Source organism: Melanotaenia boesemani, chromosome 17 (assembly GCF_017639745.1).
Source record: "Melanotaenia boesemani isolate fMelBoe1 chromosome 17, fMelBoe1.pri, whole genome shotgun sequence".
Classification (NCBI taxonomy): domain Eukaryota; kingdom Metazoa; phylum Chordata; class Actinopteri; order Atheriniformes; family Melanotaeniidae; genus Melanotaenia; species Melanotaenia boesemani.
The window spans coordinates 25,387,057-25,406,750 of NC_055698.1; the positions used below are offsets into that span (position 1 = coordinate 25,387,057).

The following is a 19,694-nucleotide window of genomic DNA, read 5'->3' on the forward strand; positions in this document are numbered from 1 at the left end:
CAGAAGCGGATGGAGAGATGAGCATGTTTGTGAGCGTGTAGGTGTGAACGTGTGTGTGTGGCCATGCAACAAGGAAGAAATGTGTGCTTGCAAGGGGGCCGTGATCACGTCGCACCCCGAAGCATCAGCAGGGGATGGGGGGACACTGAATCATGTTATAACACACAGCCCCCTCAGGGCTACCTCAGTGTGTGTGAGTGTGTCTGTTATAGGGTATAGTGCAATACTGTTAAATGTGGTAATGTCTAACGTGTAAATAAAATCGGGGGGAGAGAGGTGACAAAGGGAGGGGATGGAGGAAGGGCCACCTCGGTGGCTCCTGTCCACCAACCCACAGCCCATGTGCCCGACCCCCCCGAGACCCTAAATGTATATTGATGTCTAGGTTGTGATTAAAATCTAGTGGAGCTGGCAGTCGCAGCTGTCCACAATGGGGACCCCTCAGCCAAACGCACCGCCTCCACCCGCCCCACAGAGCCCTATCTGTGGTGTGTATGATGTGGGGTGGCGGGGGAGGGCAACCGGGGAGGGGCACAACCCGGAGAGCGATCTCTCTCCCAGACAGCCAAATCCTGAGCTGGCCACTGTAGGCGCCCGCATTTCCCGAAGACCACCCAAGGGCAGAAGGGCAAAGGCCCGGCCTAGAGCCCAACACATCAGCACTCCAGACGCTCACCCACCCCCAGCAGCCCACGCCACCACACCAGGGGAACAAAAAGCCCCAGAACAAACAGCACCACTTCTTTCTGCTCATGACTGATAAGATGTGAAGACTTTTATGGACCACAGAATGTTCACGTTGTTGTTCATCCTGAACATCATTAAGCTGCGTAACATTAAATTTGTAATGTCTGTCTTCGAAAAGAGAAAACGGAGATGGGAAATAACAAAGATGGACCTGGTTTAATATGTTTTTCATCAGAGAATCTTTGTTATAATTGTGAAAAACCTGCAAAACAGTTCCGATTTAAAAGTTCAAATTAAGAAGAATAATTACTGGATGTCTGAAGATTCTCATTCATTCATTCAGATTCATTCATGTAAACAAAGTGGTCTCCAACAGTGACTGACATGGGTCAAAGCAAAGCAGTGAAGACTTTCACTGATTACATCAACTATGTGGACAAGAACATCGGAATCACATGAAAAGATGTGAACAACAACAACAGCTGTCTTTCCTGGACTGTACTGTCCACATGATGGAGGACAGGAGCCTGCAGACTGGACAACCCTCATCCTTTAAAACACAAGCTCGGAGTTATCAGAACGCTTCAGTACCGGCGAGAAAACATCCCCACCAATGCAGAAGCCCAGGAGCAAAGAAAAAACATCTCTTAGGATGATAGAACTTATGGATTGTTTCTACCTGGACTGGACCTTTATTAAAGCTGCAACTAGACCCAGAAACACCACCGACACAGGGAGAAAGGAAAAGAAGAAAAAGGAAAGGGAAGCGTTGTCATCCCTGATGTGGCTGGAACATCTGAGAAACTCAGGAGGATTTTTAACAAACAGCAAATAGCCATGTTTGTCAAACCCAGCCACCCCGTCACACAGAAACTGACTCATCCTAAAGACCCGACTCCACACTCTTAAAAAAGCAACCTGGTGCTGCAGGTCAGTGCAGTGAGGACTGCAATGAGCTCTATATTGAGGAAAACAATCACTCAACAGATGGATGCTCAACACAGGAGAGAAACTCATCAGATCAGGACTCAGATTTTCTCCTTCATTCATTTTAAAATACAGACTTTTGAGGACCTCAGTGATAAAATCTTGGACAGAGAAGACGAGTGGTTTGAGCAGCAAGTGAAAGAGGCCATCTATGTCAAAGTAGAAAAAGCTTCAGTAAACAGAGGAGGAGGACTGAGACATCAGCTCTCCTCCACCTACAGCAGCATCTCTTCAGCCATACCAAAGACAATGAAGAGACTGACCCCCACTTAGCCTCAAGTGAAACTCCTGACAATAGTTGCTATTAATGACACCTCAGCTTGTAGACTCACTACTTCAGTAAAACTTTCTCCATCAGAACTGAAGAAGCTCTTCTGGATGAGAGCAAAATGTTTTCATGAAACTAAACCAAGTCCAGCTGACTTGACCCAACCTACGTTGGATACGATGACTGAATACTACGGCAATACTTCCTGAAAAGGAGAAACAGGGAAACAGATCATACTTCAGTGGGTTTCTGGAGTCATTTTAAGAAGAACTAAAGATTGAAAATGAAACTTAATGGAGCATGTCAAAATGTAGAGCATCGTCTTCATTTGCATTACATTACACTGCATTAAATCACATTTCACTGAGACAAAGTGGATAAAAACACACTAAACTACAATACGAGTCACGTTTTCACATTTGCTGGTTAGTTTTTGAATTCATGTGAATTTACTGTGATGTATCGTTGGCAGCAACTTAAAACTAACATCTGATTTAATTTTTCCTGTATGAATATTTCTGTGAAGGACCAATATATATAAATGAGAAACTTGAGCCATTTATGGAGTAAACATCCTGAAAGTATTATTGATTTGACATTAAATAACATAAAATCTGATTTTGAAATACTTGTTTGATATTCAGAGATCTGCTGTCCTGTTGGATGGATAAGATTTGGAAGCAGTTGTTACTTTAAATCCACTAAGAGGAAAATCTGGTCAGAAAGCAGGAAAGACTGTCAGGAAAGAGGAGCTGATCTGGTGATCATAAACAGCAAAGAGGAACAGGTGGGTGTGTGTTTGATTTTTTATGTCTGTGTGATCTTTGATGTAACTGATCTGGTACTTTAGTCTTGATCTTTTGTCAGTCTGCTTCCTGTCCTGATGGATTTCACTTTAAATGGTTTTCAAGTCCTAAAATCAGGATCAGCTGATCAATTAGATCCATTTACTTGATTTACTTCATGAACTCATTTCAAAATGTAAATATTTTCATATTTCAGTACTTAATGTTTTTGTTTTGACTCAGTTCTGCTACATTTGTTAAAAAAAAGAATAATTGTTAAACATGTAGTAAAAATGTGATTTATTTACCAGAACAAAGACCAGATCAGTATGAGTGAAAAAATGTTGCTGAATGAATCATAAACATTAAAAATTATTTTCAATAACAACAAAATCAGTGAAAACTGTTTTCTGATCAAAGGAAACTACAGGAAACTAAAGTCAGTAGTTTTAATGAAATTTCAACATTTGTTTTAACAAAGACTGAAAATTATTCATTAACATTTTGTTGCTTTTGGTTTTTGCAGAATGGAAGAATTAAAAAGTTTGTTTTTCTTTCAGATATTGTTACAGTTATGTTACTACAACAGACGAGCAGAATAATGATTTTTTTTTATTCTACATTTTCTTTGTCTGTCCAGGAATTTGTCAGTAAACTGAGTTCATGGTTCTGGATCGGTCTTCAATGGAAAGAACATGGATGGAAATGGGTGGACGGATCTCCACTGACAGTAACGTAAGAAATTCTTTACAATGTTAATTAAAATCACTGTTTAGAGACGTAAAATCTAAAATGTAGAATCTTACAATTTTCTCCTGATAAATATGAAAAATCAGGAGATAATTTTAATTTGTTTCAACAAGTATCTCTCTGAATGAACAACTTGAACTTTGTTCACTAAAAACTTCCTGCAAGCCGACTGAAAAACTACAACAAAACATGTTTACAACTGACAAAGTATTTTACTACATTTAATGGCTGAAAAGGTTTTTCTAGTGTCTGATGGTTCACAGTGAAAAGTCATGGAGGAGGACAGACTGATCAGAAATAAAACCACTAACAAGCTTAAAACCAGGAAGCAGATCAGCAGAGGAAACATTTCTGGAGGATTGAGCAGCTTTTACAGAATTTAATGAATAAATAGAGACAATGTTGGACTTTATCAAGAGTCCATAAATGATCTATAATCAGTCCAGACCCATAATCCTGTGTGTTGTCACATGTGTGTACGTTATATAAGAAGATGAGAAAAGAAATACAGAAAACATCTGAAACTTATAAAGAGGAAGTTTATCTGAATGTGGAAATAATCCTGAATTTCAGTCCAGTTGAATGTGATTTTTTATTTCTCCAACAGATTCTGGAAAGATGGAGGGCAGAACATATACAACAGTTACTACAGTTACAACATAGTGTACAACAATGATCAAGGGAAATGGGAAGCAACATATTCCAGTAATACCGCTAACTGGATCTGCGAGAAAAACTCTTCTGTCTCTCTGGTATAAATGGATGTCCAGTGATTAAATTGTCAAATCTGACCCCCAAAAATATTAAGAAAAGTTTTCGTTGTTGTAAATTTCAGATGTCGTTTGTCACTCATAATCTACATATATCGTCCCTCTGTAGTCTAATATATAGACAGAGTAGTGAAGGTGGAAGTCATCCATACAACAACAACAACATATAAACTTTGTTCCACTCATTTATTGTAAAACTAGGAAAACTGCAGCCTCTCTTTACTTTGTTTACTTGCTTGATTTATGATGTTTTTCTTGCTAAATCTACAGTCAGTATCATCTTTAATTTATCTGGCACACATGAAGGTAGCAGCTGAAGATTTTAACAAGAAGAAAAATCCTCAATCTTAGTTGTTTTAATCTGGATTATGTGAATAACTGCAGACTGATCAATGGAGGAGAACTTTCCTCCTTCTGATAAATGTAAACAGAAATGTGTTACGTTTCTTTTGCAAACAGCAGGATGTACTGGAGAATGACGTTAGTGGATGCTTCTATGGGCCACAACTAATGTCTACTTTTTACATGTAGTACAATTGTAAGGATTGTGTTTTTATACTGAGATGTGAAAAGTAAAGATACTGAGCTCTGGACAAATGAGAATTTGTGTTCTACAAAATTTAACTAAACACTGAAAAACAACATATTATGTTGGATGATATAGAAAAAAAAGTTTGACTTGTCATCCAGACACTAATGTGTGGACATTTCTAAAAGTCCCCCAGTTACAAAACAATTTTACTTTTTGTTAAATGTTTTTATTTCTTATCAGTATTTGGTCCAAGTGTGAACATCATGTTTCTTTGTCAGGAAAACAGTTTCATGTTTCTCGTGTAAAATTCTCTGATCATTTTTTGACCATGTATATAACCACTGCTGTTCAACTAAAAACTAAAAATTTTGGGTTTGCTTTTATCCGTACAGTCGCATTTATGAAGCAAAGTCATTATTACAATTCATGTGAAGCTGGGTATAAAGAAAGCACGAAAGTCCAAATACAATTTGTCTTTGTGGGATCTTGGTTTCCCTATTTTTTTACTTCCTGAGTCTTTTACTCATGGCTACAAAAGAACAAACAAATGATGCGTCCATTGTGTAAACAACAACAACAACAAAAATATCCTTTAACATTATTTCCTTACTTGATTACTAAATAGCAGAGAATTAATATGAATTGTTCCTCACCGCTAACATGTGCATTCCTTCTCCTTCCGAGTGCTTTCTGTTCACTTCCTGTCAAAATTTTCACATGAGCACTTCCAAAACGTGGATACTGATAGTTCCCATGCTGTCTGAACTCAGTATAAATCTTTAACCTGCTCTAACCAGTAATATTAAACAAAGTGGATTTTAAGATTGTGTCCGTACCACATTTTCATTCTTTCACCACCTGGTTACACATGTTTTGGGGAGGAAATGCAGGACAGAGCAGACAGGTGGAAGCCAGATGAAGGTGCAGGGAGCTTTAATACACAAAACCAAAGATGCTGACAAAGCAGCACAAAACCCGACCTCATGAACATCTCCAAAGATCTGAAGCTCTGACTTTTCAAAACATGTTACAATTTGTTCTGTGTTAAAATCTCTGTAATTAACAGAACTGATCATTTTCCATAATTAAAACACATTATTTTGTGATTGTCTGCTGGTAAATAGTGAGGGGTCCCAGTCAAAACCTGACCCTGGCAAATTTAAACCTCAATATTACAACCAGCTCTGATTTACTACAAACATCTTGATACCATAAGTAGAACATCATCCCTACAAACTGGGACTAAAGAACACAACTAAACCAGCAGCAAACAGACAGCACACATACACACAATAATCAGTAGAAAAATGTGTTTATAAATCCAGATATTCAGGATGAAAGTGAATCTATATGAAATGTCTTGATTAACTCCACCCCTGATTCAATGTTTCAGGCTTTTGAAGTAGAACGTTCTAGTGGTAGAGACTTTCTGAAACTGTGCTGAAGGAATTCTGCAGTCAAAGAGAGGTTTAGTGTTTATGTCCAAACTTGTGGTGTGGTGTGGTACATCATGAGGTTTAAATACATCAGGCTTTTTATTTGTAAAGATGTTTATTTCTTGTCACTTTTTAAATCTTTATCTACATTTACTATGTGTAGTTGCTCATGCTGCATAACGTAGCTTTAAAATAAATCAACTTCTTTAATTTTTTCTGCAAGGTGTGGATTAGCATGATGCTGAGGCTTCTACTGGAAACTCAGTTTGATTATTTGATTAATATGTAATCTTTTAATAAGTAATAGAGCTGTAAACAACATAGTTTTACATGAACCACCAATACTGTTGTTAAAATGTGTTTCTTTAATTTTCTTTTAAAATCTAGATTCTGTGCATCAAACTGACTCAAAACACCCGTCTTTACACTCAAATATGATGTAGAACCGTAACTTGTGGCCCTATACATCACAAGAGAAATAAAAAAAACTCACAGGACCCTCCCTCCAGATACAATAAAGTGAGGTCCTCATCTTGCAGATATAGAAACCACGGCCACTGACGCATATGTTCGGAGAAAATATTGCTGCAATGTGATGGATTTGTGCTTTTGAGGGTGTAAAAGTAACACTGGACTTTATTCTTTACCTGCTGATCCTCAACTGGCGACATACAGCAGCTCAAATCATAGCAGCAGCAACTTCCAGCAGCTGCCACAGCCATCGTGAAGTGGAACAGCTTGCCAGAGCCTACCGGACGGCTCAAACTGATGCAGTTCAGGACCAACTTCTTCCAAGGAAAATTCTTCACTTCACTACTTAACTTCAAAACACCACAACTTAACTTTAGATGTTGTCATTAATCGTCGTTTAACAACAAACAAGTCGCACAAACTGCCAGTGGAGATTAAACTCTCACCAAATGTAGACTCTTTTAAATCCAGGTTCAAAACCTGTTCTTATGTCTCTATGCATGAAATCTGCTCTGTATCTTTTAACTTTTCTAGAGTGCTGTTTGGTTTAAGTTCTTTTTATTTAGTTTTTTAAACATGTCTTAACATGTTTTAAATATTTCTATATTGTCTTTTTTTCATTCTCTAACGTACACTGACTTGCATTCATATGTGAAACACAAATAAAATTGACTTGCCTTCTCATGGCCTCAAGAAGGGGAAGTCCACGGGTTAATCCAAACCATTTCCTGTGTCAGAAGCTCTTCCTTCAACTATTAAAACTATAAACCAGTAACTAACAAAGATTTCTAGATGCATTGTGTTGTTGCTGAGTAAAGTCTAATTTGTGCATTGCTCCAATCACAATATCTGAAATTTACAAGCAACCTTTTGTATTTATACAGTCCCAGTTAGGAGTTTGGACAAGCCAACTGGTTCACAGTGAATACTGATGCACAAGTATTTTTAAAAATGACGCCGTGGTCTGTGCTACCACTTCCTCAGTGTTCACAGTTGAAAGCTGCACAACACCAATAGAAAAGGACAAACATAGAAGTCGGATCAGTTATTTGTCAGCAAGATGTCTGCAGAACTTCACCCTGAGCCAGATGTGAGAGTTCAATACAGGACAAGGATCCATGAAGATGAAGGAGGCAGAGAGCAAAGCGAGGTGGAGATGTTAGACGATGAAGAGCAGCACTCTGATCTTGGCTTACAAAGACCTGGTAAGCAGGAAATATTGAAAATGGCTGAACATGAAGTTACAAAACAACGTGGTACATGTTGACCTCCTTAATTTATCATCTGTTTTAGTTCCTGTAACTTCAGCCCAAACACGGCTGAACTTACACGAATCATCATCATTTCAAATATGTATTATTCAGTTCAGTGTAGAGAAAACACAGTCTTAGAAAAAGTCCTCAAAAAAAAGAAAAAAATGATTTCTCTGTGTGTTTTGATTCTGTAGAAAACAACAACCAGAAGAATCTTCAAGCTGTGAATAGAAGCCATGTTACAGTTTTCAAGGTGTCCCTGGGAGTGATGTATCTTCTGATTCTGGCTGGAGTCATAATACGCTGTGAGGACTTGTATTTTTATACTTTGAATGTATAGATGGAGTTACTTAGAATGACCTCAGAGTCTCTCACCAGTCGTGTACAAAGCAACAGGCGACCACCAGATGTTAAAAAGACAGCAAAGATGCCCAGTTTGCCACATCTGGGTAGAATGTGATGGGAGGGGGCTGGGGGTGGTGGTGAGAAATGGATTTGGGACAAAGCAACAGGCGACCACCAGATGTTACATTGATGGCTAGGACAGCTAATCCAGATGTATGGGGGGATTTTTATTCATACACAAGATTAAAACAATACAATAATTCTCTAATTATAAGGTCAATATGCATAATCATGGTAAATGTTCATACGTCTGAGCAAATTGTGATAAAGGAAAAAAAAAAAAAATTATCCTCACCTTGTTTTTTTAATTTACATAGTGGAAAACATGTTAGAAATTCTTCTAGGCATAAAGATGTCTATGCATGCATACAGCAACACCTTGACTACAACTGTACCAAGTTAGTTGAGAAAAGCACAAAGATCATTCATTTTATTAAGGTTTTAGTGTGGATAGTATCAGTCGGACTATGTATTTGGCCACTTTTATACCCAAACTGTGCCAACGTGTGCCACATAGGTATTTTACTCCTCGGTAGGGAATCTGGCTACAAAATACGGTGTGCATACAATTCACAAACTGGCCCTGGAATTTAGTCACTATATCATCAGTTCCTACCACTGTGCACAGTGCATAATGAAATCTGTCATAGTTAGCATTAGCATCGTTGCTAGAATCTGAACTGGATATAACTACATCTGTGTTTACTTCAGACTTTCTAACAGGGTGTATTTATGTTTTTATATCTCTTGGACATGCTGATCACTTTTAGCCTTCATTGAAAATGAGTGAAGTCTGTTGTTTTATATTCCCTCTGTGTGGTGCGCCACAGTGCGTCACAGATCTTAATGTGGATGCTCCTGCGTTTACACTCAAAAATATATACATGATGGGTGAAGTCTTATTCAAGTATAAGATATCATTTGACAGCTTGCGAGATGTAGATTTGACCAAACTTTATTTATACTGCCAAAACCCAATAGAAATCGTCAAGATGGCTGTGAATGGGAGCTGGTGCATACCGCAGTTTTATTACTATGGACTACTACTCTGTGAATTTTAGTTGAAGAACAGTGTGGATAGACTGAAAATGACCACAAAACGATAAGGAAATAAAATATATTGCTTTTGGTAAGAATAATTTTTGGGGTTTGGTGATGTACTCTGGCTCTAGCATCAACACCGAACCAGCACTGGTTCATCTTTGGTCAAAATGGAGCCATCAATACTTCTGGTTTAAACATCTAAATCAGATGAAACTGTAATCATTTACAGGCAACGTGTGGTAAACTTGAATTTTGTTTATTATTTAAAAATTACATATCAAACAATCTTAAAATGAATTTGTAATGAAGTCTCTTGTAACAATTCAAGAGGGCATCTACAATTTTGTTTTAATTTTTTTTATTATTCAAATCTGAAATTACAAAACAAACAAAAGGTAACTTACTTATTCAACTAATCCAACTGCAAGAGGCATAACTGTTTTGTGGCTTTACTTCTGATAGTAACAATATTTTTTCCTGGCAACATGTTTTGCCTCCACAAACTGTCTTTAAAGTTGATAAAATTCACTGCTTTGTGTTGGTGCATTACCATCAATGAAGATAAAAAGGAATAAAATAAAAGGACAAATATTCCCTTTTAGTAACAAGTAAAACAAAATTTAATTACTAATTAATTAATTAATTACTACAAACTGCACACATCCACACACATTCACACTCCATCACACTTTCACACCCCAACATGCGATGTAAGTATAAAGTGTATTTACAATGAAAAAATGCCCATAGGTGTCAGTAATAAAACTGCATATAAGGTATTGATGCCATGATACTAGTCAATATTTCACCGTAATAATTACGATAGTGGTAAATTTAAATGAGAGTAATTGTTGTTAAGTCAGTCACTGTCATTGTAATTTCAGGTCTGTGTTCATTGTATTGTTAGCTTTGGAATAACAACTGTTCAACAGTATGGTGTTTTTGGTTTTGGCTGCCCAGTTACGCAGACCGCTGTTCATTTGTTATCCTTTGTGTTGTTTTGATCACTCTGGGCTTGTTGTCTGCTGTGGAACTGCTGTTCTACTACACTAGTATGCTATAAGATAACACACTCTCAACAAAGCAGTGATAAAAGGACAACAGCAGGTGTTGTTGCAAGTTAATTTTACTGAGCAAGTATAACAGGAAGAATAAATGCTGCCTTGCCTTTGTGATCAAACATTGTGTTGTGAGTCCATGTGAAGTCCCCTAAGAATTGTGTGCACAGGAAGCTGAAGGTTGTCACAACCTACCGTTTAAGGCTGGGTAAAACATTTCCTTGGTAGAAATCACCAACTATTATGTACACTATGTTTGGAAACACTCCATTGCTTCCTAGTAGCAGTTAGCAAATAGCCCAAAGCTGTGTCAATAGCACCTGAACTTTATTCCACCAAGGCCTGCAATGAGTTTGTCAAATTTTTCATGGAAAAGTCCAAAATATCAGACAAGTAGTTGGTTTATCAACAGCAGGTTCATCAGACATACTGCGTCCATTGAAAATCAGTTTAAGCACCATGACACAGTTTAATCCCATTAACAGCAAAGATCTGGGCGACAGCTTATGTCAGCTGAACTCCTCTTGCTGTCTGAACATCCTCCCCACAGGTTTCTTCAAAAAAGTCTCAAAGGCTCTGGAAGCCAGACCTGTTACAGATTGTGAACTTGTCTTTAATTTCGGGCATCTTCCCAGAACTTTTAAAAACAGCTGTAATCACACCCCTGCTAAAAAAGGATAAACCTTGACGAGACACAAATGAGCAACTACAGGCCGATCTCAAATCTTCCTTTTCTAAGTAAGATAATCGAAAAAGCTGTTTTTCATCAGCTAAACAACTTTTTAACAACAACTGCTACGATGTCTTCCAGTCAGGTTTTAGACAGCACCACAGCACTGAGATGCTCTGACCAAAGTCATTAAGGACATTTGTTTGAATATAGATGATGAAAAAATGTCAGTCTTTGTCTTACTGGACATCAGTGCTGCATTTGATACAGTCGACCACAATACATTGCTTAAACGACTGGAGAACTGGGTGGCCCTCTCTGGCACTGCGCTTCACTGGTTTAAAACTTATTTAGAGAATAGAAAGTTCTTTGTGTTAATAGGTAACTTTACATCTGAGCAGACAAGAATTACATGTGAAGTTCCCCAAGGTTCCATCCTGGGGCCTCTTCTGTTTAACATCTACATGCTCCCACTGGCACAGGTCATGAGGAAAAACAAAATTAGTTACCATAGCTACGCAGATGACACACAGATATATATTACAATGTCACCAGGAGATCGAGGCCCCGTACAGGCTCTTGGAAAATGCATTGAGGAGATTAATGACTGGATGTGTCTAAACTTTCTTCAGTTACGATTAAAGGTCACCACAGAGCTTCAGTCTGTACACCTAAAAACCACCAACCAGGCCAGAAATCTGGGTGTATTGATGGACTCAGACCTTAACTTTGAGAAACACATTAAGGAAATTACAAAATCAGCCTACTCTCACATTAAGAATATATCAAGGGTAAAAGATCTGATGTCTCAGCAGGACCTGGAAAAACTAGTCCATTGTTACGACCAGAGGTGGGTAGTAACGCGCTACATTTACTCCGTTACATTTACTTGAGTAACTTTTTGAAAAAAAATTACTTCTATGAGTATTTTTAATGGCTTGTACTTTTTACTCTTACTTAAGTAAATTTATGAGCAAATAACGCTACTCTTACTCCGCTACATTGGGCAAAAGTGGACTCGTTACTTCTCTTTATAACGTTTGTTTTTCTCCCGTGGATAACCATATGACCATGTTCCGCCAGTCAAATGTAGCAGCAATAATCACATGACTCCGTCTGACCTATCAGACGTACCCATGCTGCAACTTGCAAGGAAACAAAATATTAGCGGCAGAAAGTATTTTCTTCCGAAGATGAGCTACGGCGAAAAACAAGGGGAAAATGGCAGCAGCAAATGTCTGCATTGAAGAAGAGGACACAACAGAAGACGGCGAAGTTGGCGAACATCCCTGGCCTCATATTCAAAGCATGTTTAGCTTGCGCAAAACGCAAAAGAACAGCTGTGTAATGCGGTGTCTTCTGTGCCTACCAAAACAAACCGACATTTCAGCATTCAAAAACTCGACGTCTAATTTGAGGAAACACGTTGCGGTAAGTATAACGTTATAGTTTTATTACATATCATTATCATTAGCCTACATATCAGTCATAATTCATCCAACAGTTCTTTCATCTGGGCTGCATCTAACGTTAAGGTTAGTACATCTAATAACCACATTAACAATAATAAAAAGGCACCCATCACTAATGTTTTAAAAGTGTTATTGTTCTCATTGTATACTATTCATGCACAAGAAATATTGTAAGTTAAACCTTTTTTCAGAGGCGTAAATTCAGCACCAGTACATAAATCACACAACTAAAGTGCAACTACAACACACTATTTACCACTCTTCCCGTATATAAAACTTTATGACTTAATATGTTATACTTTGAAGCCTCATTTATATTTTTCTGTCAACAGAGGGTTCACACCGACAGCATGAAGAAATACACAGACCTAATTGAGTCCCACAGAAAACGAAGGTCCTTCACTACAAGTGAACCACCTGCAAAAAGTGCAAAGCTCTCCCTTCTGAAGCCCACAACGAGTATCCAAGGCAACATTTGATCATCTTGTAATCAGATTTGTCTGTGAGGCCAACTTACCTTTTTCTGTGGTGGAGACACCATCGTTTAAGACTATGATGGGAACAATACTGCCTAAGCATACAGTAATGACAAGAAAAACATTGTGCTCAAAAATACAGGAAGCTGCCAAAACAATGAAGAACACTATTATAAAAACGCTCAGTACTGTTAACTATGTTGCAACAACCACAGACTGCTGGTCAGCCCGACAGCGCAGCTGTTTAGGAGTGACCTGCCACTGGATTCATGACAGCACCTTAGAAAGGCACTCTGCTGCACTGGCTTGTAGGCCTCTTAAAGGCTCACACACCTTTGATGTGCTTGCAGCAGCGTTAGAAGAGATACATTCTGAATATCAAATAAGAGATAAGGTGACAAGGACAACCACTGACAGTGGTTCCAACTTTCTAAAAGCTTTTCGAATATATGGCGAAGATGAAGAAGTCACCAATGAAGAGGAGGAGATGGACATCACCAATGATGAGGCATCAGAGGATGAGTGTGAGTCGGAGGTGGAGATCCAGGATGTCTCTGCTGTGTTGAATGATAATACAGGCCTTGAATACCAACTTCCGAGGCACCAAAAGTGTGCCTGCCATCTCCTAAACCTGATGTCTACAGTAGATGCTACTGCCACGGCAGCGAATGACACATACAAAAGGCTGTCTCGATCTGCTTTTGCAAAGTGTTCTGCTCTATGGAACAAAACCAGTAGGTCAACCATGGCCTTTGAAATAGTGGAACGTGAATGGAAGCTGCAGTTCCTCCAACCAACTCAAACACGTTGGAGCTCCCTGTTTCTGGCTGTGGAGAGAGTTGTACGCATTCAGAAAGAGCAAGGAGAGGCAGCAATTCGGAATGTCTGCACAGCACTGAAGATAAAGATGTAAGTTGACTTATGACATGTTTTAAACACAACTATGCATACAACCCATGGTTAATTCCACTGTTAATTCATCTTCTCCTGAAGGAGAAGAAGAGAGCCTTTCAGTCCAGGAACAAAGAGGAGCTGAAATTTGTGCAGAGGGAGTTGAGGAGGACGATCAGGAGGGGGAAGGACAGTTACAGGAGGAAGATGGAGTACCAGCTGCAGCACAACAACATCCGTGATGTCTGGAAGGGACTGAAGACCATCTCGGGCTACAAGGAGCCAAAGTCCCAACGGGTGGGAGACCAGGGCAGGGCAAATGACCTGAACTTATTTTTCAATAGGTTTGATCAGGCACCCGCTCTTCCATCGACCCAGTCTCCTCTGCTGCAAACCCCATCAGCTTCTACTGCCTGCAGCTCCGCCTTACCCCCCTCTCCCTCTCTTACAATCTTTGGCTCTGTCATGATGCTACTAGGTTTGGACTCAAGATGACTCAGAATTCCAGGGATGGGTACAAACTTTTATTTGTTTACAATGTAAGGAATGTGCAATCCGGGTCTTCTAAGTTCAGGCTTCTGTGAATATGGAGACAGATGTTAGTAAGCAGGGGGCGGCAGGTTACAGTGCGTAATGGTGTGGCTGACGTACCAGCAGAGTGAGATCCAGCGGGAGAGGGAGGAATCCTCAAGCTCAGAGCCACGGGAATCCGGGGGGGAAATCTGCTGCGTGCTGTAGGAGAAGCTGCTGAGCAAAAGAGGGGTTAGTATCTGGATAGGTTGAACTGCCGGCCAGGCTGACAGAGTGGGAAACGAGAATCCTCGTGGGGGTTAGGGGGAGTAGTCCGTAATCCGTAATCCAAGTCCAATAATCGATTCCAGAGGTCCAGAGCCAGGAGATCCAAACAGAGACAGGCAGAGTACCAGACAGGGGCAGGCTGAGGCAGAATCCAAATCCAAGGCAAACGGGTCAACAACAGACGGGCAAACAGGCTGAGAAATAAGGGCTGGAAGCGTACAGGGTAGAACCAAGACGATCTGGCAACTGAGAGATGAAACAGGCAGGTATATAAAGTGCTCAGCGCAGGTGGAGCGCATCAGTAATCAAGCCAACGTGCGGGGAAGATGCCTTCAGGGTAGCTGGGAAAAACCGGCTCCGAACCACGGAGCATGACAGTCTCACACACCTTCACTTCACACTCTGTCCCGTGTGCCCCTCCCCCATCAACACCCCCCTGCTCTGGTCTGTCCTTCACTACATACCAGGTGAGGGAGGCCCTTAAGAAGACCAGGGCTAGGAAAGCTGCAGGTCCGGACGGCATCAGCTCCAGGCTCCTGAAGTCCTGCACAGACCAGCTGTGTGGGATCTTTGGGTACATGTTCAACCTGAGCCTGAAACTGGGGAAAGTGCCAAAGTTGTGGAAGACATCCTGCATCGTGCCCGTGCCAAAAACATCGCACTCAAAGGAGCTCAACGGCTACAGGCCAGTAGCTCTGACGTCTCACCTGATGAAGGCGCTGGAGAGACTGGTCCTCGCACATCTGCGTCCGATGGTGAGCTCCTTCATGGACCCGCTGCAGTTCGCCTACCAACCTGACATCGGGGTGGATGATGCCATCCTCTACCTCCTCCACACCTCTATCTCTCACCTGGAGAAGGCTGGAAGCACTGTGAGGATGATGTTCTTTGATTTCTCCAGTGCATTCAACACCATCCAGCCCAGGTTGTTGGTGGACAAGCTGCAGCTGGCTGGGGTGGACCATCACCTCACCTCCTGGATTCTGGACTACCTTACCCACAGACCACAATTTGTGAGGGTGCAGGGCTCTGAGTCGGACCGGCTTCTCTGCAGCACGGGTGCACCGCAGGGAACGGTTCTGGCTCCTTTCCTGTTCACCCTCTACACCGCGGACTTCGCACATAACACACCATCATGCCATCTGCAAAAGTACTCTGATGACTCTGCTGTTGTTGGCCTCATTACAGATGGAGACGACAGGGAGTACAGAGGACTTATTCAGGACTTTGTGGACTGGAGCCTGCGGAATAACCTCCAGATCAATACCAGCAAAACCAAGGAGCTGGTGGTGGATTTCCGCAGGCATAACAACTCTCCACCTGTACCAGTGAACATCCAGGGAATGGACATCGACCTGGTGAGGTCCTACAAGTACCTGGGTGTTCACCTGAATGACCGTCTGGACTGGTCGGACAACACCAACGCCCTGGTCAAGAAGGGCAACAGCAGACTGTTCCTGCTCAAGAGGCTGAGGTCCTTCGGAGTGCAGCGTCCACTCCTCAGGACCTTTTATGACTCTGTGGTGGCCTCAGCCATCTTCTATGGGATAGTCTGCTGGACCAGCAGCATAATGGACAGAGACAGGAGGAAAATGGACAGACTGGTGAGGAGGGCCAGTTCTGTCCTGGGATGCCCCCTGGACTCAGTAGAGGTAGTGGGAAATGAGAGGATGACTGCTAAGCTGTCATCCATGTTGAACAGCCCATCCCACCCCCTCCAGCACACCCTGACAGCTCTGAGCAGTTCCTTCAGTGAGCGGCTGCTTCATCCTCGCTGCGTGAAGGAGAGGTACCGCAGATCTTTCCTGCCTGCTGCTGTCAGGCTTCACAACAAACTTAATGCCCGCTAGACTGAAGAATATAACGAACTATACGGACTTGTGCAATAACATATCATTTATCTTACTGTCCATTTTTCACTGCTGTTTTTGCACTACCCATTACCTTGTATATACATCCCCAGACACACCCCCTGTACTGTGTACAGGTTTTTTATTACATTTAGTCATTTATTTAACTATTTCACTTAGTTTTATTATGTTTAAGTACTTACATTTCTTTTTATTATCCTCTTAAATTGTACCATTTGTTGTCTATTGCGTGTCTTCTGCTGCTGTTGCGCTGCAATTTCCCCGCTGTGGGACAAATAAAGGTTATCTGAATCTGAATCTGAATCTGAATTTAAACTGGTTTAGTCTGAGTTTAGTTTTAGTTTAATCCTGGCTTAGTACTGGTTTATTCTAGATTTAGTTTTGCATTCAATAAACTAGTATGTGGAGAGCAAACTATTTCTGAGGTGGTCCTCTGTGTGAACAGTTTGAAAACCACTAAACTAATTTAATTTCTGATCTGTGTGGGTTTTTTCTTTTAGGTTTAATCCTGCTGAATTTGGATTTTTGGCTGAGTACACCGCTGTCATGAAACCTGTTGCCATGGCCCTCAACATCCTTCAAGGGGAAACGTCTGTGCACATGGGATTTTTGCTGCCAACACTTTACCAGTTGCAGGAGAAGCTAATAAGGCTGGAGTTATCCTGCAAAGTCTGAAGATCTCTAGTAGATGCCCTGCTCAATGGGATTCAGAAACGTTTTGGAGGCGCCATGGAGGACCCTGAGCTGATTGCAGCAGCAATACTCTTACCAAGATTTCGAACATTGTGGACAACAAAGGAGTGCATCTTAAAAGCTGGTATCTGTCTATATTTTTTGTTAATTTAAATTTTAGCTTGTAAACTCTGACTTGTCAGCTTTTGAAGTCCATGGTTAAGAATTGTATGCTGACCTATTTATTTTAAACAATTTCCGCAGGACTTGACTTCATTAGAAATCACCTAGACACAGACTCCGGTGATGGCAGCACAAACAGCAGTCGCTATGATGAAGATGACTTCTTTGCATCCATGAAATCAGGAAAACCACAAGCAGGAGAGCTGGAGAGGTACCTTTCATGTCCATCCTCTGAAGGTATGGATCTACTGCACACCTTTCCTCACATCAAGAAGCTCTCACTGAAACTCAACACTGGTCTTCCTGCATCTGCAGCCTGCGAGAGACTTTTCAGTCATGCAGGACTTATGTTTACTGCTAAACGATCACAGCTTCACAGCAAGAATCTTGAGAGCCAGCTACTGTTGAAGCTTAACCGTCAGTTCACTGAGTGAGAACAAGCACCACACATGCACAGACTCAAAAGTGGCATGTACAACAAAAACACTCCTCCTAGCACACACACAATGACTTCTGTTGTGTCCTCTTCTTCATATCAGACATTTGCCATAACAGTGTTGTTTTAATGTTATTTTCTGGTTGCCAAGCATGCTGAGCCATTTGGAGGGCAAAAGTTAATCAGAAGTTTGTTTTGTGACTTGGAATAGTTTGCAGGGTTCTCACATACAGTACATACAATATGTTGTATGTTTTTTGTTGCTGTTAAAAAGCTTTTGTTTGAAAGCTTGTACAAGTTATTTATAAAGATGTCATTTATTTTGTTTTTTACTGATTATTTAGTTTATTTTTGAAAATACAAGAATTTGCACATTTTATTTATTTTATTGTCTTATTTTATAAATACAAAGAAATAAATCCGATGTTACATTTAAACAGTTACTCAGTACTTGAGTAGTTTTTTCAATAAGTACTTTTTTACTCTTACTTGAGTAATTTTTTTAGGTCTACTTTTTACTTTTACTTGAGTAAAAATATTTTGAAGTAACTGTACTCTTACTTGAGTAAAATTTTTGGCTACTCTACCCACCTCTGGTTACGACCCAATATAGGGGTATGAGAGGGAAGTAACATAAAGGATAGTCCCAGGCAGTTGTGAAGGTGGAAAACATTTTATTGTGGAGCGAATAAAGTTAACTGAAATCCGAGTGTTGGGGTTAGCGGGACTGCTGAAATAAACATAAAAAACGTTAAAAGTAGCAAACAATATACAAAGAACCACCAAGTAAAACATCTCGAATGAAACAAACAAAAGGGTGCCCTTAACTTGATGTGATAACTTACTAGCAAAAGGCAGCAGTCCCATAAAACTAAATGCGAACAAAATCAAACACATGTCCTAACTAGCCCAACACAAACACCCAAACTTTAACGCAAAGTGAACATAAAGGACAGAACACACACCAATGGGTAGCGCTGCTCACAATCAAGCCTGTGCCCTGAATGTTCCCCACAGGGAACATGGAGGTAAGCCAAACCTTCAGGGACCATTTTAGCGTCCCAACGGGACAACAACCCGGCAGGATCCATCCTGCTACACACACTCAAATAGTCCAGCAAACAAAAGGCTACCTATTAGCACAGCTAGCACACAACCAGCAACACCACCATACGTCTGCCCAGATGGTCTGAGGTGAGGGGAAACAGCACACGCAGTCTAGCTTCACCCTCCAAAGGTGAGGGGAGGCAGCCTACACGGCCCTGCCTCTCCCTCCGAATGTGAGGGGAGACAAGCCACACAGCCCTGCCTCTCCCTCTGAATGTGAGGGGAGACAAGCCACACAGCCCTGCTTCTCCCTCTGAATGTGAGGGGAGACAGTCCACACAGTCCTGACTCTCCCTTCCGAATGATCCATGCAGCTGGGCTTTATCTCCAGGACTTCCCTAAGCTGCACGGTGATTGGCTGGATTTAGCGCCAATCTGCGGGAGGGAGAGTGGGAGGCACCGAAATCAGCCAGTCCAAGGAGGGATCAGGACCCGGCCTTTGCTGGTGATCATTGCCAACGAGCCCCAGCTGTTGGCAATGATCACCAGCAGTCTTACGTCTAGGGATGTTATGCTCGAGTGGTCTGCTCGATCACGTGTCGAGCATGTGACACGGAAGTGTTGTGAGCATTGTCTCTGAGCATTGATTCAGCATGCCAAATGTCACGTGATAGACCAAACGAGGCCTCGTTACGTCATCAGTGCGTATCGAGCAGCAAGCGGGATCTTTGA

General features: G+C 41.0%; 1 protein-coding gene and 1 long non-coding RNA gene across 2 annotated transcripts in view; one reads left to right on the forward strand and one right to left on the reverse strand.

The window, feature by feature from the left end:
• Nucleotides 1-19,694, forward strand: part of LOC121656682 (C-type lectin domain family 4 member F-like) — a 781,688-nt gene that overhangs the window by 36,171 nt on the left and 725,823 nt on the right. The gene's annotated exons all lie outside the window — the stretch shown is intronic.
• LOC121656731 lies at nucleotides 14,466-15,058 on the reverse strand. Its single transcript, XR_006013451.1, has 2 exons — nucleotides 14,607-15,058; nucleotides 14,466-14,533 (listed from the first exon to the last, which is right to left on the reverse strand). It is a non-coding gene; the product is annotated as an uncharacterized LOC121656731 (long non-coding RNA).